A 24,851-nucleotide genomic window follows, 5' to 3' on the forward strand; every position below is an offset into this window, starting at 1 on the left:
TATTGTTAACAGGTCAAGTTTTCTGTCTGATATGCACTGGGACATATAGGATCGGTGTATCCCATTTTAAGCCAAGTATCTGGTACACTAAAATTAGTAAACTGTTAGAACACCTTTATAAAATTTCACTGTTTTATCAGGAGAATGACAAAGCAACCACATTACCGACCCTTTATTATCCTGAAGTCACTGGAAGTCCTTGTAGAAGCATATTTGTTCTGTGCCCTTTATATGGAAGCTTTGCTGTCTCAGCTGTGTAAATATACTAATTTTAAGGTTGTACTAACTTGAAATTAAAGGGAAGACTGATTTTATTTTATGAAATTATCTTTTCCTTTTAGTTCAAGGTTATGAGATGTTTCATTTGCATATTAAGAGAAAATCAAGTGAAGTAAAGCCTCTATACTGGGAGTAGAAGAAGGAGGCACATGCCCCGACCCCCATGCAAAAATCATCTGTTCAATCAATATCATTTTCTCATCCTTCAACACTACAGTTGCCACTATTTTAGGTTCCTTGAAGTAGTAAGACCTGCATTTATATCTGATAGTGTTTCCACAAAATGATACCCATACAATCTGCAAAGTGTTGAGATGAGCTTTGTTTAATTTTTTTTCATGGAAAAAAGTGTTCTTTGAGTACCTGAAAAATCCCAGAGAGCTGTTAGGAAAACTAGCAACAGTTAAGGGAAGACAGTGAAGTACCTGAGTTGTGGAATAGATCAGATGTGATGCTTGTTCCTAACACTGGGAATAAGGTTATGGCTGAAAACTACAAACCTGTCAATTTGAGCTTGTTTGCAGAAAAAAAGCAACGGAATCACTGTAGAGGGACAGAATTTCAGCACACCTGGATGGCAGTGATGAACACCTGGATGGCAGTGTTGAACACCTGGATGACAGCGTTGAACACCTGGATGACAGTGATGAACATGTGGATGGCAGTGTTGAACACCTGGATGACAGCGTTGAACACCTGGATGACAGTGATGAACACCTGGAAGGCAGCGTTGAACACCTGGATGACAGCACTGAACACCTGGATGACAGTGATGAACACCTGGAAGGCAGCGTTGAACACCTGGAAGGCAGCGTTGAACACCTGGATGACAGCGTTGAACACCTGGATGACAGTGATGAACACCTGGAAGGCAGCGTTGAACACCTGGATGACAGCACTGAACACATGGATGGCAGTTTTGTGCAGGTTCCAAGACAATGACAAAAAGGTGAAGTTTGATAAATCTAATTGGGAAATGGGAATATCGGAACAATCAGTGGCTACAGATGCTACCTACTCAAACTTTAGTGAGGAGTAGGGCACAACTCTGCATCACAGGGAATGTTAATGAACAAAGTAGAGGGGCTTGTAATGAGTTCTTGGATAGCATAATACATTAGAGGGCTGAGCAATACATCACTGAGGGTCACAGTAAACAGGGAAAACTCAGAATAATGGCCATTACCAAGGGGTACCACAAGAGACAGTACTAGATCACGTCTTTTCATTGTTTCAGTAAGTGGACAGCAGAATGTCTAGAAGGAAAACCCTGTCCTACTGGCTGACAGCACACATGAAAGTACAACTGGATAGATGTGAATGCAAATAAATAGGAACAGCTCTGTACTGAAAGTGCCAGGACCTTAAATATGAAACCCATAGTTGTAGAAACAGGCATATTATAAAATTAGCTTTTTATCATCTGCCTGCAACCTCTCCTGTGATGCTTTGACCACACACCCTCTGCTTCTACACAAGCTTCCTTTACGGTGACTGTACTTTACGAAAAAGGCCAAAAAGAGTTTTAGAAAAACATCACATTCACAATTATGGGCTGCTTTAAGGAAAAAAAAAAAAAAAAAAAAAAAACAGCTGCTTAAAAATGCCAACTTTCATGATTACAGAGTTCATAGTACTTGCAATTTCAATACAGACTGAATTTTAGTTTTATAAGTTTCAGAAAATGGGAGGGGAAATATTCCAGATATGAAGTATCATGTATTAAATTCTTATTTATTAGATCTTAACTCATTACAGCATAAACAAAAAACCCACAACAAGTCTGCCCTCCATAGGTGAGGTACTTTAATTGCAGAAACATTTGGATATCAAAACTGGAATGCACACTAGTCTCAAATGCACTGAGTTTGTTTTGTATAACCTTGATGCTATAGACTACAGCAAATAAGTTGTGTTATTTCACCTCTCTGCTTAAGGCAAGGAACATAATTGTCTCTATCTACAAAGGGTTAACTGACTACTTAGCATCAAAAGTGCCACACTAGACTTCTGTGTTCTCTTTTATAAATTATGACAATTGTCCTCATCTGGCAAACAAGGTAACTTTAACTCTGTACATTATTCACTAAGGTCACAAAACAAAGGTGGCCTCTCTCTTCATAAGCTTGCCTATGACATGGGAATTCATAAGCGCTCATTTACGTAAACAGTACAATACTATAAATAAATGCTCATTTAGTTAAACAGTACAATACTATAACTATTGTTGTAACGTGTGGATCTACCCTTTACTAGCACTCCCAGAAAGGCTCCCTAAGCTACAGAATTAAACCACCCAACCTGGGAATTATGCAGAACACTGACCACCCTGTCCTATATTTCAAAAAGACTACTACAAGATTTTACCCTTTACTACTGCTCCCAGAAAAGTTCCCTAAGCTACAGAATTAAACTACCCAACCTGCAAATTACACAGAACGCTGACCACCCTGTCCTATATTTCAAAACGACTACTACAAAGTTAACAAACCCTATTTCTTTTAGTGAACTGCAAAAATACTGCCACTGGGTCCTGTACTGGCAAACAGCCCCTGAGCCCCTTATAAGCTATAAGAATTAATCTAATAATTGGCATTAGTCTTATCTAGCATTTTACCTAGAAAAAGACATCCTTAAAAGAAAATAACAACTTTACAATTAAATTATACATCTACCCTATAACATCTGAGTGCTGGTGTCTTGTGAATTGGTTAAACACCACTCCGCCCCTAGACTCCAAACCTCAACTCCATCTGTAATACACAAAAATGCTCACCTCCCCCTTTCCCTGATACCCTACTCCCGACCCCAAAACACTATATCCCTATTATACCTAGATACACTAGTGCTAAACCTCGACACTATCATAATACTCTATTCAAAATCTGGAAACTCATACTTAGGTTAAAAAATAATCTCACCATGGATGGTGACATCCACCCAAATCCTGGCCCAACCTCAGTAGCTGACACTAATCCCCCTACTTACTCACCTGTCAACATAGCACCATAAAATAGACCTCCAAACTCCTTGCTGGCCTGCCATCTAAACATCAGGAGCATAAATAACAAAATTCAGAACCTGCATGCCCTTTTAGCTGTTTATTCACCCGATATACTATGCCTCACAGAAACGTGGCTAAAACCTGCCACCAAGGACAATGAAGTTCTGCCACCAGGGTATAATACGTTCAGACTGGATCATACCTCCAGAAAGGGCGGTGGGGTAGCAATACTTTACAAGTCTACCTTATCCGTTACCACGGACACCCAACAACCCCCCCCTCAGATCAATAATGCTGAAATTTTCATCTCAAAACTACATATTAATAGTAACAAACGCATAAACATTATATCTACATTCCCCAGGGAGGAACACAGATACCCTAGATTTGTCTAATAACCACCCATAAGAAAGCATTGTTCTCCGGGATTTCAACACTGATTGGAATGCTTGTTCCTCTGAATCCCCTACAACCCATATCAACCTCTGTGGGTTTACCCAGACCATATCCTCCCTCACTAGGACAGGTAAACCCTATAATAAAGATAGTACCCTAGACTGGGTACTCATCAACAACCATCAGCAATGCTATACATCAGGCACCTTACCTGATGACCTAAGTGATCACTGTCTCACCTATATAATCAAGCTTAAGGTAAACTACTCCCACCATCCCACCTATAGAACTATAAGAAGCAACAAGAACTTTAATCTCAATAAGTTTAACAACGAACTAAAGGCATGTAATTGGTTAGCCCTAAAAAAACTCCCCCTAGACAAAGCTCTCACATACTTTAACGCCAAATTCTTTCCTGTTCTCGACTTTCATGCTCCCATCCATATTATTAGATCGAAGATTAGTACTGCCCCATGGCTTTCTAAAGATACTAAATCTAAAATCACACTTAAGGGCAAAGCATGGGCCACCTACCGAACAACAAAAAACCCACTTGACCAACTTAGATTTAGACAGCTAAGAAATGATGCTAAAGAATCCCTAACTTTAGATAAAAAGAACTACTACTGCCATCTACAACAAGTACACCACAATAAACCCCAGAAGTTCTGGGCAGGAATAAACAAACTCCTCCACCCAGGCCACACGACCACCCCACCAACCCTCTGCCTCCACACATAAATCCCCCAAAGACATTGCTAATACCTTTAACACCTTCTTCACAGAGACTATCCAGTCTCTGGCCAGCCAACTCACTCCCAGTGGTTTTAATCCAAATGCAGCCAATACCAATACCAATGTAGCCTTTAGCTTCCAACCAGTGTCCACTCAACTCATTATGACCCTACTTAAGAAACTCATACCCACCTCTCTGGCTGCTAATCTCCTCCCTGCAGAATGCTTACAAAAGGCTGCAGTCGCTGTTGCATACCCCGTCTTAATCTTGATCAACCAGACCATATCTGAAGCTACCATCACCACTATATAGAAAATCTCCCATTTCATACCTCTTCATAAGCGGGGCAGCTGCACCGAATTGTCAAACTTTAGGTCCATAGCTATCTTGTCACCACTAGTTAAATTATGGAGAAGTGTGTACATATACAGCTCATGCACTACCTCACACAGAACAAGCTATTGTCCAACTCTCAGCATGGCTTTAGGCCAAATCACAGCACTACATCAGCCCTCCTCTCTTTCACTAATGTTATAAATCAAAACCAAAACAATAACAAATTATCCTCCACACTCTTCCTACCCCTTTCCAAGGCCTTTGACATGGTTGACCACAAAATGCTAATGAACACCTTGAAGGCCTTCACCTTAAACAATCAATTACTTCAATGGTTTGAATCTTACCTGCAGGGCAGGCAACAGGCAGTCCTATGGCAGGACAAGCTATCATTGTGCCTCCCCATCAAGCTGGGAGTCCCCCAGGGCTCTATATTAGGACCCCTCCTCTTCTCTATCTTTATAAACGACCTTTATACAGTCATCCTAGATGCTAGCTGCATTCAATATGAGGAGGACTCCACTTTGATTTGTTCTGCCATCTCCCCAGCTAACATTTCCATGTTAACCCAAAACACCTTCAACTCAGTGGAAAAATGGCTTTCAAACCAATGTCTGATCCTTAACCCCAGCAAAACTAAGCTGCTTCTCCTCTCCCCTCCGTGTAGGACCCCTCCGCCACTCTTCAACATAACAGCAAGTAATGGCACCATTATCTCCCCAGAAGTCCAAACCAAAGTACTGGGTGTCATAGTTGATAACAACCTCAGGTTTGACATGCACATCAATCAAACTATAAAAACTATCAAAAACTCGGCTCCCTTTATAGGATCAAATCCTTCCTCACCCCACCTATTCGAACTGCAATTGCCCGCTCCCATCTACTATCTACCCTTCTTTATGCCTCTCCTCTTTTCTCCAACTTGAATAAAACAAATCTTAATAAATTATCATCATGCTACAACCACATCACCAGATTTGCTAATGGCACACTCTGCCAAACCCACCACTGTCACAACCTAAATCTCCTAGGATGGCTGGAACTACCTTACCTTCTACAGTTCAATCAGCTCGTAGTAGCCCGTAAAGTCCTCTACCAGCCGGAAAATACACCTGGTCTAAGAAACATGATCAGCCCCTATAGTAACAACCGCCTACTCCACTGATCTACCAAACTCCTAGTTCAAATGGTCAAATCCAACCACTCTGCTGGTGATTCGCTCTTTGCCAACTCTGTTGGAAAGACATGCAACTCAGTACTGGCTGACCTGACTCTAGAGCCTTCATTAACCTTATTAAAAAACAAACTTAAGAATTACCTCAAATCCCATTGGTTATGTCCCTGTTCTAACCCTGACTAGTGTCCTCTCTATTTCTTGGGTGCCTCTAATCTACAAATGTTTCTTTACTATCTACCTTCTCCATATCAGGAAGGGTAAATTGTATAAACTGCTACTCAGTGTGTCTGAATCCAGAATGTAATATGCTGATAATACCTGTAAATAAATACTTGTATTGCTCATGTCTGTAACCTGTATGTAACTACCATGTACTAAACCTTCTGTAATTGTATGTGTATATGTACCTTGGAGCTTTTCTCCCTGGGCCTCCACTGAAAATGGATATATACCCAGCTGGACTATCCCGGTTAATGAACATAAAATGTATAAAATAAAATAAAATAAATAAATAAATAAAATAAAGGCTTGTTTACTTAAACAGTAAAATACTATAAAGAGCCAGGAGAAGAGAACATGTACCCCTTTGTTTTTAAGGGCATACCTTCCTCCTGGGTCCTGTTTGCTTCTCATGCTACCTCACACTGTATAGACTGAGGTCTTAGTTAAGTACACACATTCACAGTATGTTATACATTTACCTGCAGCCCACCTTTCCAAAGCATTGTTTGCCTGTTTACCTCAGGCACAGGATTAATGTTATGCGGTTGCCAGTGCTTGGGCAAGCACCATTTAGATATATGGCCTTTTGTTATACCTAGCACTTTTAATGAATTTGAAGTAACAAACTAAAGGATGCATACTCTGATGTATTATATAATTGCTATATTCTCTGATTGCCTAGATAATTGCATTAACAGCTTTATAAAATCATACATCTTATTTGTATCTATTGTTTAATTACAGTTGTTCTAATTGCCTTGTGATAGTTTGCATTTTCTTAAAACTTTTCATGTATGTTTTTGCATTATCTCTACAGGACGTTCGACATTAAACTGTTAATTCATAGGTTCATAGGTAAGTACTAGGCTATCTGCCCTAGGGCATTTTTAAGCCTAGCCAGAATGTGTTGGCTTTCGCCACCCTTTTAGACTAGATTCCCGAGCCTCTGTCCAGCAGGGCCATAGAAGTGATCCCAGGAGTATAGGTTCATAGGTAGGTACTAGGGTGATTACTTATGTAGTCCATTCTGCAAGTTATTTCTATGCATATTCTTATATTATTTCCACAGGAAGAATAAGGTTAATATATGAATTATTTATGCCCACTGATTTATTATACTATATTCCACACTGTCCCGTTGCAGTGGTTTTCATTTTTCTTACAACAGTGAATGCCATTACTGAAATGTGTAACTGAATTGAAAACTGAATCATGGCACTTTTTTGCTTATGCATATAACAAGACTCTTACTTGTCTTAATTCATGCATGAATAGTTTCTGTTTCTCTGTGTTTGTTCTTGCACATGACCCTTTTCAGGGCTCAAAATGATCTTGACAGCAGCCATATAAATGGTTATTAGACAAATAAGTAAATGCCGTCATGGGAGTGGGGTGTCCTTGACAGTGAGCATGCCTAGATTAATTTAACAGGTGTTAGTGGAACACCCTAGAAAACAAACACAATGCTAACCATGGAAGAAAGGATGAGCCACTTTAAACATGAGTTTTTATTTACTTTACATAAGGGTTAAGCTGGTAGTAGGTTACATATGCAGGAGGGGGATATACATATATGACTTTTGCAAAATGACATGTTTTGGGTCTTTCAACATGATTATGGATAAAATAATGAAACAGACGTCTGTCTCCTTATTATTGGGGGTCTTGGTCATTATTTATGTTTTAATGTTTACTGTCTTTAGTGGTATTTAATTAAGAATATGGACCACGCAGCATAGACTCCGACTGTATCAACAGACTCTCCTCATAATGTAGTTATCACATTCTCAGGCAGCAACAGTTATGCAAATGAATGCACGTTTTTTATACTAACTACAGTATAATTCATGTAGTGTACGTTGCACTGGGCCTTATCTTTTATGATACCTTCTTTGAAATGGGGGGGGGGTAAATGAGCTCAGAGAAGGATTGCAAAAATGGTATATAACCTATACCAGAAGTCAGAAAGAGAGAGAGAATCTTCTGAGGAATGTTATTGGTGGTTTGGGGCACTGGGTGGAGCAACCACTAATGGACTGAGCTGTGCTTTCTCATCTCTTTGTCTATGACAGAATAAAATCATATAAACCCCGCTCATAAACAGCATTAACTTCCTTCATTAGTGAGTCTTACATTGACTCAGTCATTAAAATCTACTTGCGTTTCTTTTTCTAATTTGATGTTGGACCCCTAAGGAATTGTAAACTTATGCATCTCAGACGTCATGGCAGAAGGCAATCTCATGGGTGGGTATTGGGTCTGGGACATTTCAGTCAGTCAATAGTGACATGGCTGTCTAAACAGAAACACAGGATAAAAAGAAAAAAAATGGACTTTTAAAGCTCCCAGCAGAAGAGTTGCCTTCTTTGAATCAGCTCTAAATATGTTTGAAACCAAATAGAAAAGGAATATATACATATATATATATATATATATAGTTCCTTATATGGGGATTGAACCCAAGACCCCCCACATTCCATTGGGTTCTCACTGCCACTGGACTAACAAGGTGTCTCTGGATAGTTCATTACCTGGTTTCCCCAAAGAGCAGTTTTTCCTTTTAACTAAAAAACATTCACAAATTTTAAACATACATTCATAAAATGTAGTGCAAACCATGACACTAGTATTTGATGAACAACTCAACAGGAAATGAAAACTCTGCCCCATGATTTACCCCAAGAACAGTTCTTCCTTTCAGCTAGGAAACCACTATGAAGTTGATTTTAGACACATAAGCATCCCATGCAGTACAAACCATGAACCTAGTATTATATTAACAACTCATTAGGAAAGGAAAACTTTGACCCTTAGCAGGAGATTGAACTTAGGACCCCAAACACATATTCTATGTAGTTACCACTGCCGTGTGTGTGTGTGTGTGTGTGTGTGTGTGTGTGTGTGTGTGTGGGGTCTTCAGTTCAATCCCCAGACAAAGGTAAGAGTTTTCTTTTCCTGTTGTTATTAATGCAATACCAGGTTCATGGTTTCTACTGGAAATATATTTGCAACATATTCAGGACTGGACTGGTGATATACAGTCAATGAAACATTGCCAGAAATCCAGTGTAAAATGGAAGATGTAGAGAATGGATAGAGAAGGAGTAACCTCCATTTGTTAGGACTAATTGAAAATGCCGAAGAGAATGTCAGACGCAGATTTCTTGAAGAGCGACTACAGTGCAAGAAATCTGGACAGAGCCAAAAATAATGAGGGAAGAAAGAGCCACAAATAAGGACAAATTTTAAATATTGCTCTTATAAACTTGAAAAACTGCTAGAATAACAGGTTTTGCATTTGCGTGCATTTCAAAGGGATATGAAACCTGAAACTCAAATGTCTGCCATTACTTACTGATTTCAGTTCACAGTGATTTGCCAGAAAACACAGATTTTATGAGGAACAGACAAAAATAGGATGCAACGATCTGGACAGTTGAGAGGTATGTCTGACGCATACTGTTGAGAGAGCTCATTAGGTTTGGAATCCACAAGTTTCAACAGGCACTCCACTGAGACAAGAGATCTTTAAATTATTCAGTTCTGTTGACAAAGAACATACAATGCAAACAGAGAAATAAGAAATCCCTTCCAAATGAATTGTGACAATATGTGCCTGCTCCAAAATGTTCTTCCAGACGCTGCCAATAAATGGAAAACTTGCTATCATGAGATCATTATTTTATTAAAAATAACCTGTGTTCCCACTTTAAATAGCCAGCACACTTAGTGATCAAATTAAAAGGGCAAAGCTATGTATTCACTTCTCTGCATCAACAGTGTGATTGTTGGAAAATAATTTTCTTTCACACTACCATTTGATTGAGGCTGCTGCACAAATTGTCTGAAAGCACATATGCCTAAGCAACAGCCTATTAAAAGATCCAGACTTTTTTATGACAAGGCAGATTTGCAGAAGTTTTACATTCTTTGTCTTCCCAACATTTGAGAAGTCCAATGATGGATGAGGGCATAGAATCTCAGAACTAAGAGAAGTGACTGGCCATAGACAATGGAAATTCTCCACTAGTCAAAATTTTAGTAAAGACATACAACAGCTAAAACACTTTGATCATTTAGTATTTGCCCATTAACAGTAGCACATTAAGTATTCCCCCATTAACAGTAGCACATTTAGTATTCTCCCATTAATAGTAGCACATTTAGTATTCCCCCATCAACAGTAGCACATTTAATATTCCCCATTAACAGTGGCACATTTAGTATTCCCCATTAACATTTAGTATTCCCCCATTAACAGTAGCAGGTTTAGTATCCCCCCATTAACAGTGGCACATTTAGTACCCCCCCAGTAACAGTAGCACATTTAGTATTCTCCTTTAACAGTAACGCATTTAGTACTCCCTCATTAACAGTGGCACATTTAGTATTACCCCATTAATAGTGGCACATTTAGTACCCCCCATTAACAGTAGCACATTTAGTATTCCCCATTAACATTAGCACATTTAGTATTCCCCCATTAACAGTGGCAAATTTAGTATTCCCCCATTAACAGTAGCACATTTAGTATTCCCCCATTAACAGTAGCACGTTTAGTATTCCCTCATTAACAGTGGCACATTTAGTATTCCCCCTTTAACAGTATCACATTTAGTATTCCCCCATTAACAGTGGCACATTTAGTATTCCCCCATTAACAGTAGTACGGGCATATGACAAATTAATGATCCCAAGAACTTTCACTGTCACTAGAGCCTGTAAACTCATCTGTTTGCCCTTCTGCTGCTATTGTTAAAGGCAGCGAAGAATTTATGAGCCTTATCAAGAACAAAAGTGATGGGAAACAGAAAAATGTTCTAAAGGATATAAAAGGAGCACTTAAAGGTTTGTAGAACATGTATAGCGGTTATTTACATTCTAATTGTGGCGTATATGTGTGACTTTCTTTCTGTTGCTACCTAGTGTTAATATTTCACTGATATCCATTTACCCAGCACATTCAGTGTTTAGAGTCTGTTAGCGCATTTGGTGCATTACCTCACAAGGTACGAACTCCACCCTCTTACTTGAATAAAGTGAGTTGATCCAAGCCACATGTCCTTTCTAGCAATTTGCTAATCATTATTGCCTTAAACAGAAGGCATTTAACTCCCCAACATACCTCTCAACCTCGCTGCACAAAGCCTGACATAATGGGGGACAGAGGCCCACAAATAGGGACACATTTTAAATGTTGTTCTTATAAACTTAGAATACAACTAGAATAACAGGGTTTGTATTAAATGCATTTTCTAAAGGATATAAAGTCAGAAACACAAATTATGTCATTATTTAGTGATTTTATTCCTCAGATCATCCCACTTATTTGCCAGAAAACCACAAATTTTATGAGCAACACACCAACATTTTGAGGCACAAATCTGGGAAAGCTGAGAGGTGTGCTCACCAAATAAATAAATAAATCTCAAGCAGTGACTGGAAAAAAATGAATGTAGATACTAAATGGTTCCTGGAATGCCAGTTAGACAAAAAAGTAAGAATATTGAAAAACACGTGGGAAGAACTTTGTATGAGCAGTTTAAGTGATGGAACAATGGTTGAAGTTGCCATTTTAGTAAAGGTGTTTTCTAGGTAAAAGCTTAACCATGAATCATGTTCCTGGGGTTACTAGAGCAGTATTGCCAATAGTTGCAACACAAAACAGTCCCCTTCTACCTGTCTACCTGTACAGGTATAATACAGGTAATCTTCCTTTATTTGCACATTTTTTTCAGTTCATAGCTGAGGACTTCAGGGTAGTTTTAAACTCTGTAAGGGAGAGGGCAGCCTGATCATCAGAAAGAGATACAGTTTCAGGCAGAAACTTTGCAGAGAAAGACAGGAGTGGCTGTTATGCATGAAAAATGAACTCTGTATCTTGTGAACAAGGAATATATTTTTATTACCCCTCGCAGCTTCTCTGCAAAAAGATGTTATTGGTTAACTTTATGGAATGTTTCTCCCTATATACATGAAGGTTCATAGAAGGTTCATAGATTATTACTAGGCTAACTGCCCTTGTGGGTCATTCTAAGCCTTGCCAGCTACCCCATGTGAGAATCAAACCCTGCACCTTGTGTTTGCAAGGTAAACACCTTAACCATTATGCCAACCTCCCCAGAGGCCATGTTAGTTCCACTGCCATATCACTTAGCCATCTCTCTGGAGGTATCTACCCCAGGAATTAATTACATAGCTAATACTTGAAGATGGATATACTAATCTTAACTAAGCTTGAGTTGTGGGAGAAGATCAGGGAGGCTGTTAGAGATGTCATCGAGTGTAACCATCTAGGCTGCTTTCTCATTAATGTTTTGTGAGAATCCTTGAAGTTGCACATTAAACATTTATATAAGGGGGTAAAAGCACAGCAGTATAGGTATAAGCAGATCAAGTGTTTGGAAGCAGATGTCAAAAATGGCATGAGGCTTGTAAAATTAAGACTCTAGATATCTTAAAGGAGATTAAAATATATAAACAGGTAAGCATAATTTGACATAAGAAATTTCATCTGTTCATGGGAAGGGCTGTAACTACAGAGATGGTATCTGGGAATAAGTTTAGGAAATTGCTGGCTTACCAGATAAAGAAAAGGGGGTAAGTAAAAGCTGCCATACACAGAATATTCTCAAATGAAAATCAAGACGCAGTCTTAGATGTCAATCATATTAATAAAACAGATGCAGGTTTACACATTATTACACAATGAAGCACTGTTAGAAGGGTTAGAATGGTGCAAGAGGGTAAATACATTTGTGGACTCCTGCAACCCCCCCCTCTTCATTTCAACAGTCTTATTGTCTACCCTTGCTAGTCTCGATGGAAGAAGTACATATCACTATAGTAAAAAGACCAAAGGAAAAGTCCCTGGAAAAGGTGAGATTAAGGATGAAGTATATAATTTATTAATAAAGCTTATTTAAGCCTTGTTCATATTTGTTTTAATTAATAAGTAAATCCTTCTACATTACCATCGGTGTGTAGTGTTACTCAAACCTGATAAAGATTGCGTCAAAGTATGTAGCAGTTGTCCAGTCTCCTGAACTAATATTGATGTTAACATGTATGTAGCAGTTGTCCAGTGTCCCGAACTAATATTGATGTGAACATATACCTTATGTTTTTATAAGAAGGCATGCAAAGACGGCTACCACTGTTAATTCTTCCAGCCATGCTGCATTTATCCTGGGATCAATCTCAGATCATTTTTGTACTTGCTAAGCATATGTGCAGGATCTTTGCAATATACTAGACCTGGTCTTTGCTACAATGGTGGATTTAAAAAAAAAAAAATTGACTCAGTCTAATGGTCTTAGTGGGGATGGTCATAGAGCTTTCCCTCTCTTTTCATTGCAGCCATGAAAGACGTGTCTTTGCTAAAAGCATGGAAGCTGTATCAATGAATTCTAGCTTATTGTCCCTGTAGCTCCTGCAGAAGTGTATAAAACAAGGATGCTTTCTTTTGCTAACTCTGTTTCTTCAGCATATAGAACTTCTGAGTAGATTTATTAATAATAAATCACATATCTCAGGTACATATGGTATTGACACCAAAACCTTACGTTTCATGGATGGTCATCTAATTTTATCTTAAGACACAGTAGCAGGTGTCCCCAGTCACAAATTACTTCCTCTTACAATTCTATATTTGTTCTTGAATCCAAACAAAGCTGAGATGGTTCTCATTAATGGTTCAGTTAGTTTAATTTGTGATTCCAAGGCCTATTTCCTATTCATTTGGTGATATTCTCATTTCAAATATTGGGGCATCCTTTTGCAGGGTGCACCCCAACCCAAGCTCTATGATGGACCTGGACTACAATGTTTATTTGGGCACACACCTGGAAGAAGATAGGTCTATTTTTAATGGGATGAATAGTGGTTGATAAAATGTTTATAGCTGCCTATTTTAGCATTTACAAGCCCATACCAAAAAAACATTTTTGCAAGCCCTCCCCCTTAAAACTGATGCCTCGACTCGTATAAAACAGCAAACAAAAAAGGGAACCTTCTTACTTTAGTGCTAGCTCTACTGACAATCTTGGACTAAGAATAGCAGAATGTAAAATATGTATGGAGTCATTCATGGTCCGGCACTTGGTTTCCAACAATCAGGATTCTCCTTCTACATGGCTATATATTAAGGCACATAATACATTCATGCCTTGGTCACTAAGTTGGTTCTCTTCTTCTTTGAGAATATATGTAAAAGGCTGGCAGAGCATAGCAGCGTTTCATTAGCCATAAAGAAACTAAATATGACAGTAGATAACTGATGGATTTGGGGACTGGCAGTGCCAATATGGGTTTACAATACAATTAGTGTAAACTGGTTACCCATGTATGATATGTCATGCAAAGCTAAAGGATTAGTATAGTTACAATATGTTTACCAAGGTCGCTTAACTCAGAGAAGACAGAGAGAGAAGGTAGGAAACAATAGTTAAACTCACCTTTTCCCTGTTTTTCAACCACAGAGTACAGTTAATGTGAAATCAACCCAGCCCTGTACATGAAAACATCAGCTACAGGAAGCTTATAACCTTCCTGTTTTGAAGATGCAAGACCCACTGTTCTGGGCTGTGATAAATGGTAGATTTCATAGAAAAGAGGCTTTCTAGCAAATCACTGACAAATCATTGAAGATGTAAGTCAGAATATAATCACATTTAAGTTTCAGACTTCATACTGTTCAGAAAATTGATACTAATGGAAATCCTTCTATCGAAAGACCAGTATTTAAAATTTTTCCCTATTTGGGCCATTGTCACACCATTATTTATGGCTTTGGCCAGATTTCTTGCTGTATGAGGTTGAGAGGTATGTTTAGCATACAGCAATGAAACAAAGTACAACAAAGAGCTCTTATGGCTAAATTCAAAGCTCTGTTATTAAATAATATGCAGGTTATCTTTTTGCTGTTAATGTTGTTAATAAAACTTATAAAATAATATATAGGTACTATTTTAAGTATTATTTGCACTAACTTGAATCTCCTCTGATTTCATCGACTTACAGCTCAGTAAATGCTAAGCTTCTTCCAGCTAGACAGTGATTTGGAGGAGAAGGAAGTACTTTTAATGCAGTGGAAAACTGTTTTTGTCTTTAAATGAGAAAAACCCTTTGGCTGTTCTCACTTCTTTGAGATGCAATGATTGAATTCCACTATCTAATTTTCATTGGTTTAATATCCTGGGACATGCTGAGGAAGAGCAGATGTCTTCCCACTCTATTTCCTGATATACACGTGACTGGTATTTTAGGGTACAGCAGTAACGGACAGAGTCAGAGACGGGGCTTGTTTATCACCTTCTTACTTCGGAGGTCGCTTAGTAACTGGTGTGGCTGCTATTTGGCAAAAAGGGCTACATTTGTATTTAATGAATATTTATTTGTTTTATGACTATTTCATTTAGCTGTCTATGTATTTATTTATTAAAAGTAATAGCTGTATATCATGCAGGTGAACTGTGAAGCAGGGAATGCATCTTAAAACTGTTACATAGGAGATAGAAACAGAAAATTGATCACATATGAAAATCATGTAAAAACAAAGCCTAGAAACAAATAAAAATAAGAATGAAAATTAAGACAACTGCATGGTGTCAAGATGGTGTCAGGTAACAAATAAGAAGGTAGAAACTACAGCCAGTGGTTCGGGCATAAAAAGACCAACTATACAGAAGATGAAAACTGGGGTCTGAATGGAGAGCTGATAACATCAGCAAGGAAAGGAGAGTAGCATTGCGGGGACAGAATTAATCCTTATGTCTTGGTCACTATCTTCATGTCCATTTTTTCACAAAATCTCACCAAGACAACACTGATACATAGACTGCATTGTATATAGTATATACAACTGACAGAGGCAGGTTAAAATATAAAAAAAGTCAGCTGGGTGCACAAGTCCCAGGATAAAAAAGTGCCCGATCCTGGTAGGCGCACTGATGCCAGGACTGTAAAAAATGACAGTGTAGAATCTTCAAAAATAAAGAAACATTCCTACAAAGGGGTTATGTCAGGCTCAGAGTGAGGATGGCTCCTCCATCCCCATTGTAGAAAGATGTAATAGTTTACATAAAACACAAGTACTTACAGACCAAAAAAGAGCCATAAAATGATAGAGTGGACCATTGACAATAAGGAAGAAATAATATAGTGTTACTATTATGCAAAAAGCCCAGAATTTCCAGATAGAAGACACTCAGAAAGATTAAGAGAGAAATTAGAGGAAACACAAAAGCTTGCAAAGAAAAACTGTCAAAAGCTTCAAATGCAAATTTATGTTCATTAATACAACAGATCCATGAAAAACATTATATAGCCAAAGAAACTTTGGGACACTTGGAGAAAGAAGTGACAGAGAAGTGTGAAAATATAAAGAGATTTTAGAAAGGTATAAAAAAGAAACACGGACATGGGAAAGAAAAAGAGAGCTGATATGGTACAACATTTATGCAAAGGGGAAAGCTATACTAATCAATACAAAAAACAGCCCCAAAGACATTTAAAGAGAAATACAAGCAAAGGCATCCAGATATGAAACATTTCACAACAGAAAACAAATTAGATCACAAAGGGGAACGTTGTGTAGAAAGCCTAACATTGGTTATGTCACAGCATGATGGAACACTGAGTTCACAAGGAGAAACAGATGGAACGGGAGACATCTGAAGAAGAAGTATGGATATAACAGAGAAAAAGAGATTTAATATGGTACAATGTTTATGCAAAGGAGAAAGCAAAATTAATCAATAGAAAAAGCAGTAAACAGTTATTTGAAGCGAAATACAGGCAAAGCATCCTGATACGGAAAACTTCCCAGTACAAAAAATAAAAGAACTAAGGTGAAAAGAAGAGAAAAGGATTAGTAACAGAGACGTTAAACAGAAACTAAAATTATGAATTACCTGGAAAGGGAAGGATTTAAAGTAGAGAATCCAACTCAGGTGAGGTCACAGCATGATGGAATCATCAGTCCACAAATTAAGGAGAAACAGGTAGAATGGGAAGGGTCTGATCACTTGCCACATAAAGATGCTCTGGACCCTTTGGTAAAAAAAAAAGTACAAAAATTCAATTCAAGTTGCACAGCAAGGGAAGGAGCAGGAAGCACGGACAAGTCTGACACAGTCAATTTTGTGGAGTGATAAGCCAGTGAGCTCTTATGTGAAAGAGTAACAGATAATGCAGGATGCAGCTGAAGAGAATCCGTCACAGGAAGATGTTTTGGAACTTTCTGTAAAATGCCAGAGGAAACAGAGAACAAAGAATGTGCCTTCAGTTTACAAGAAAATGATCTAAGGGAAGAGTTGCTTGATCTAACAGAGATGGACAAAGATCAATGAAAGAAATAGATTACAGAAAGTAAATAAGACCCAAAATGTTGACAGGTCTGATAAAACAGATGAACACAGTAACCAAGACCACTAACAGAAATTCATGTGATATAATAGAAGTAAATAGGATATATTGCTGTGCATCTAAATTAGTAAAAGATAAACCCCAAGATTTAATAAACTCTGTGTAGGCAATGTGTAGATCCTACACGGAATGTATCCATGCACATGGCCACGGTTCCCCCTCGGCAGCGCTCCATGCATATTAATGATGGTGCACTGCCGAGGGAGAGCATAGGAACAGGGATATTGAATCCATGTAGGGAGAAGTGTAAGAGGCTACCAGTGGTTGTGGATGACCTGTACTGCTCCCCACTACTGTTGAAATGCTGTGAATTGGATCAAATGTGTAATATTTTATTTTAATTTTTAATTTTCCATTTTTTTGTATGTTTGCATGGTGGGCATGGTGTGCAGCAATGCCAATCTGTGCTCACATATAGACAGCTCACACCTGCCAGACATCTAAAAATAGAAACTGGATGTCATTAATTATTGTAATGATGGATTTTTATTATTTTAAATATTTTTGTATTTTTTTAAATTGCTGTTTGTGCGGTGTGGAGCACAGACGAGTGGCACTCATACATGCATACCTGACAGTTGCTAGACATCTAAAAATAAAAAACAGATGTAATTAATTATGTATGTCTAGGTCTATTTAAGCACTAACAGGTAGCCCAGTAGTATATGTGAAGGTATACTAGTTTTCATAATATCCAAGTAGCTAAATGGGTAGAGATACAGCCTAATGTGTAGTAGGTCCAGGGTTTGAGTCCACAGCAGTGATAAGATCTCTATAATTTAATTTATTATATATGTGTAATTTTAAAAATAAATTTGTGAACTATGGCACTGCTGTACTGGGCTGAACAGTGCTTAAACTTGCTAATGGCTACTTGTGTTTGAGCAGTGCTAAGCTTAAGTAAAACCTTGGTTGTGCAAGTTTTTGCACTGCTTAGCTGTGCTTAGCTGGTTTGCATGCTGCTAAAGGATGCAACTCTTTTTTGAATGTTGCTCAGTGATGTGTAAAGGCAGGAAAACAGGCTATATTAGGCACAATAGGTGGGAATTTTACAACAGTCTTTGGAGTCTGATCAACTGGTGATATGGCAGGCGGTGTTGGTGAAGTGTGTACTTTCAGGTGCAGAGATGGGGTGTTCAGAAGTCCAAGATCTTTGTTGGGCTCAAACCCAGGCTACTGCAGGGTGGTTTCCAGGGCTCACAGTGTAAGGTGGAGGCCTGGGACTGGCTGACTACAGAACTCACCAGTGTTACTGGTGTCCTCCACACTGGTGAGCAGTGTCATCACCACCATGATGACCTGAAAAGGAGAAGGGGGGACCTTGGGCACCTGGGTCCAGGAAGCGAGGGCTGGGAATGATCCACAAATATATAATTATGTTTTTCTCTGTTTTACCAATATGCAAACTGAATATCTGCAAAACTGGTAGGCATAATGGTGTGCTTTTTTCCAAGTAGCTACAGCTGAGAGGGCTCACAACATGCCGGGCGCCTGGCCAGGTTGCGCCATGAGTGTGGTATGTATGGATTTATTATGCTAACTATAGTGCAATAAGCAAGAAATAATAAAACATTTACTGCAATAAAGTATACACCATAAAAACTGTAGTGCAATAAATGGGCAAGTAGAACTGTAGTGCAATAAATGAACAATAACAACTGTATTGTAATAAACAATAAATAATACCAATAACAGTAAGGAAAATGGTGTACAGCAGAATTGTGTTGTCATAACCATTGCAGTAGAGCTGTATGCACTGCTTGTCTATGGTGAGGTTTCTGCAGTCAAGTGTAAGAATATAATAGCTGTTGAGTGCAGAGGTAATGGCCTCCAAACTGTATTGTTTAACTCATAGTATGGTCCAAGGTTGTCTCCAGGCCAATATCAGTCACATAATGCTCTCTGTTCCTTCTACTCCAAGTAATGAAGGTATATGGGTGAGGAAGCCCACTCTATGGGCAGATATTGTGTGGACATCATGGACGTTTATCAGCAATACCAGTAAAGTGTTAAGTAGCATTGCTGATTTCTACAGAAATCTGTTGTAATAAATGCAGTATGGCCATATTCCATGTGTATTTGTTCTACTGTCACTGCAGTCAAGTATAGCACTGTAATAGTTCTGGAATGCCAAATGAAGTCAGTCACATAATGCTGTCTTTTTCTCCCACTCCAGGAACAAATGGTATATGGTATATGGTTGAGGTAGCCCATGCTATGAACAGATACGATTGTGCTAACATTTCACAGACAGTTATCAGCAATACCAATAAAGTATATTTTTTGCAGATATCCCCCTGCAATCACAGCTATTGGGTTCTATTCCCATGTCTGCCAACTAAGGCATGATGGATGTCTAGTTTATGTGCTGTACACATACCTGCCTCTCAAGTGTCACAATCTCATGTAATATAATTAAAATTGCTTAATCCATCTGTCACATGATTACTGAAAAATGATTACCTGGAATGCAATGTATTACCAAATCTGCTTATAGAACACCTTGGTAGTTATAGAAGTTCACATTATGTGAAAGTATTCTGTGTAGTTGTGTACCTGCATTTGTTATTGATTGGACAATACCGACCCATGCTAACATCTTGAGAGGTTTGTATGTGCTACATTAGCTATAGGAGGATTGTAGTCACTGTACTCAGAACTGACACTACACACCTGTAGAGTATTTATTATCAGTCTTTGCAGGGATATAGTCTGCATTGTCAGTAATGGATTCTTTCTCTCTCTCTCTCTCCCCATGCCTTATCTTCAGTTATTTATTTTTGTTATTTATTGTTATGATTTAATATTAACACATTGTTAAACTAACTATAATTTTGTAAAATGTGATGTAATATTGTTATGTGTTATTATGATTCAATATTAACATATTTTGTTAAACTGTTTTTTTGGCCTTATACTTTACTTCTTATTGACATGATGTTACCTTACTGACTCTTATGTCATTTACTGTTGTGTTACACATAATATACATTAATATGTATTTGGATTAATTGAAATGATGTTCCATTCTATTATTAATAACAATGGTTTGGTTATTGCTAAACTTAACTTATTGCAGTCCCTCATTCACCACAGCATGTCAAGGTAGACCGGTTCTGGCCGATCCACCTACCTTGCCTCAACTGTCCATGGCACCAAGTCCCAGCACATCTGGGACCTGGACCAGTGGTACCCTCTCTGCTTCCCTTGCACTGCCTGAAGTATCGGATAGTACAACCCCATGGGACGGGGCCCAGCCCCCCTCTGGGAGGGGTGGTGGAGGGGGTCTTGTCATCCAAGATGATCTGCCGGTCTTGGTGCACAGGTTTGTCTAACATGGGTTTGAACACTGCCTACACTGGATTGAGGTCATACTGGACAACCTGGTGGGGCAGCCTCACCCCAGTGCCCAGTCTCCAGCACTCCCATTCTCGGAGCAGTGACGGAGCAGTGCCAGCAGTCCCATAGGTGGGGATGTGAGTCATGCTGCTGCAGTCTAGAGACACATGGGACTTGGATTCCACAACACTCATCCTATCCAAGATGTTGGCTCCCCTCCTGTGTCACATACTGCCCTTGTCTGCTGTCTTGTCTGTCTTGTCTGTCTGCAAATGCATCCTCACCTACCCAACTTTCCTTCCCCACACATACCTATGTCTCTTCCCCAACATTCCAATCTCGCCTTAAAAAAAATGGACACCTGTCCCATAGCTCTCCATTTTACACATGTGTCCACTGAACACACATAATTTGATCCAATTGGCTTGACAATGTAGTTATATTGTCCTCGTCCCTCTCTCTCTGGGGCTGAGAGTTCAAAGTCATATACAAATTCAGTTGCTGTATAAGAAATGGATAGCTATGGTTCTTTCCCGCACCCTTCCTGCACATCCCTACCTGCCTTTCACTGTGTTTCTCCCCCTGCTTGTACCCTATTTCACCACTTTCCTATCTCTCCATTTTTCTTTTCTTTATATTTTTTAGCATGTTGCCCGGTACGTCATGTTGTGCAGCTTCATGGTGCTCAGTACGTCATGTTGTGCAGCTTCGCTAGGCTCAGTTAAATAAAGCTATATTGACTACATGTGTTAATAAACTTCTAACACACTTACAAAATAAACACCTGTCCCACATGTTAAACCCAAGAACACTGCATTACACCCGAGAACACTGCATTCACCTGCCTTGCCACACAGGTCAGTTAAATAAAGCTATATTGACTACATGTGTTAATAAACTTGTGACACACTTACAAAATAAACACCTGTCCCACATGTTAAACCCAAGAACACTGCATTAAACCCAAGAACACTGCATTCACCTGCCTTGCCACACAGGTCAGTTAAATAAAGCTATATTGACTACATGTATTAATAAACTTGTAACACACTTAGAAAATAAACACCTGTCCCACATGTTAAACCCAAGAACAATGCATTAAACCCGAGAACACTGCATTCACCTGCCTTGCCACACAGGTCAGTTAAATAAAGCTATATTGACTACATGTGTTAATAAACTTGTAACACACTTACAAAATAAACACCTGTCCCACATGCTAAACCCAAGAACACTGCATTAAACCCGAGAACACTGCATTCACCTGCCTTGCCACACAGGTCAGTTAAATAAAGCTATATTGACTACATGTGTTAATAAACTTGTAACACACTTACAAAATAAACACCTGTCCCATATGTTAAACCCAAGAACACTGCATTCACCTGCCTTGCCACACAGGTCAGTTAAATAAAACTATATTGACTACATGTGTTAATAAACTTGTAACACACTTACAAAATAAACACCTGTCCCACATGTTAAACCCAAGAACACTGCATTCACCTGCCTTGCCACACAGGTCAGTTAAATAAAGCTATATTGACTATATGTGTTAATAAACTTGTAACACAGTAAACACCTGTCCCACATGTTAAATCCACTGCATTAAACCCCCCGAGAACACTGCATTCACCTGCCTTGCCACACAGGTCAGTTAAATAAAGCTATATTGACTACATGTGTTAATAAACTTGTAACACACTTACAAAATAAACACCTGTCCCACATGTTAAACCCAAGAACACTGCATTCACCTGCCTTGCCACACAGGTCAGTTAAATAAAGCATAGTAATTGCCAGTTACAGTCATTAAGCATGTTTCAGCTGAGCTGTGCACCATGCCAAGCCATGCAAACTTGATTAAAAAGTAATTAAATTAAAAAGATTAAAAATGGGAGTGTACCTTGGACTATGGTGCAATAGTATACCACCAGAAAGTCAAAGATATAGTAATGGATGTAAGTGAGGCCTGTGATCGCAGGTAAATATGCACCTGCATACACCTACTAAGGTATTAATGGCAAAATACATGTTCAGCTGGGATGCTGGTGCACACATACATCCATATAAAGGCATGCACATACTGATGGATGTAGAAAATGTATGTCATAGCCTGTATGTGTGCACATATATCTTGCAAATACACCTGATGCAGCAGTGACACAGTAGCTCAGTCTGTTAATTGCATTACAAACAGTACATTTTTCCACATACAGTCCTGGGTTCAAATCCAGTGGTGTGTAGAATTGACTTTACAGTATTGTGAAGGCAGCAATTAATGACTGAGTCATGCACTCTTTATCCACACAATGCATTTCAAATGACATGTCTGCTTTTCACTGATGGAGGTCACAGGCCTGTAGGTAGTAACACACTTCACATATCCATATAGCTATATGTGCATAAAGTTTCAAGTCATGCATTAATATGCATTCACACAGAATGTCAATGCAGGTACTGCAAACGAGGACCACTAATAGAGTGCACCACATAATCCTTTCAAAGTCACTGTGCAGATTATTACAGCTGCACAGCTAACATACACTTTGGAAGTCCCTACTTGTAACAAGGTGCCTTCATACATGCTGCAAATTACTACCAGACTGTAACACATGGCCTGGCAGTTGCTCAAATGGTGGACATATTCTTATATTTATACCCCATCTTACCAAAGTACACACCAAACATGTTGCCTACTAATAGTCTGCTAGTGATACAGTTGCCTAACATACTTAGATTAAACACATACCTATTTGGAGTAGAAAGGGTAGCCTCACTCTGGCTCTGACTCTACAACAAGGCTGAGACAGCTCACACAGTTACTTATACAGGTTGTTGTCCTCCAAAGTGTTCACACTCTCTGCCTATGTCTATTACCTGAAGCAGCAGATGCAGCCTATAGTATACACATCTCTATGGTAAGGTTTCTGCTACAAACCTAAACTCTGCGATGATGTAGTCTCCTCACCCCAGTAATGTCCAGCACAGCATATCAGAAAGGAACCCTAATCTACATAAAGATCTTACATATTGTACAGTGGTTGCATGTCATTGGTTGATGATAGTGCAAATCAGCTGTGTGATGTGAAATTAGCATTTCAGACCCCTAGATTGGTTTAGAGGCAATCACCTGCTGATGAGAAGCATGTTTAAAGGCAAGCAACTAGCTATGGGGAATTAGTCTGTATGAGACTTTCCTCACACAGAGCACGCCTTTGTGAAAACTTTACTATCATCACATATCAACAGAGGAGTACGACACTCCATCAGGTATGAAAATGATTTTGTGCACAACAGGATGCAGACAGGTGAATATACTTACAGGGAATAGGGATCACAGCATTAAGCCTGTTGTAGACCTGTGATAATGACATGTCATTGATCTCCTGCTGTCTTACACCTACACAGGACGTACAATACATCAAGGCTGCATTGTCTGTTGTCATTGTGGCACACTGGTCTCATTGTACTGTTTCTTTATAGTGGTTGTAATAGCACACTGCTATTTGTGTGGCACTGTTCCTATGACATACTATCAAGGGGTTGCCCATCGAGAACACACTACAGTACACTCGAGTGTTGGGTGTCTGATCATACAGCAGTATCTGTCATGGCACACACAGGAATATCTGACTATTGCTTCTATATCAGCTGTATCCACACAGTTAGTATGTTTGCACACAGTGGAGTATGACGTGTGAGAAAACAGTGGATAGTGCCAGACATTTTGTCCTTGCTGTCTCTACATAGTGTGCTTCCACATATGTGATCCTGTAATGTGTTCCCCTTTTGTTGTCTTTCAGGAATCATGTATTCTAGATGACATGCACCCTTCTCTAATGTGGAATGTGTGCTAGCCTGTGTAACTAATTTATCACTGTTTCTGCATTTTCTGTGTGTTTCTACCAAAAAAACAAAAAAAATAATCCTTG

This window comes from Protopterus annectens, chromosome 12.part0, assembly GCF_019279795.1.
Source record: "Protopterus annectens isolate FY-2018-M chromosome 12.part0, PAN1.0, whole genome shotgun sequence".
Lineage (NCBI taxonomy): Eukaryota > Metazoa > Chordata > Ceratodontiformes > Protopteridae > Protopterus > Protopterus annectens.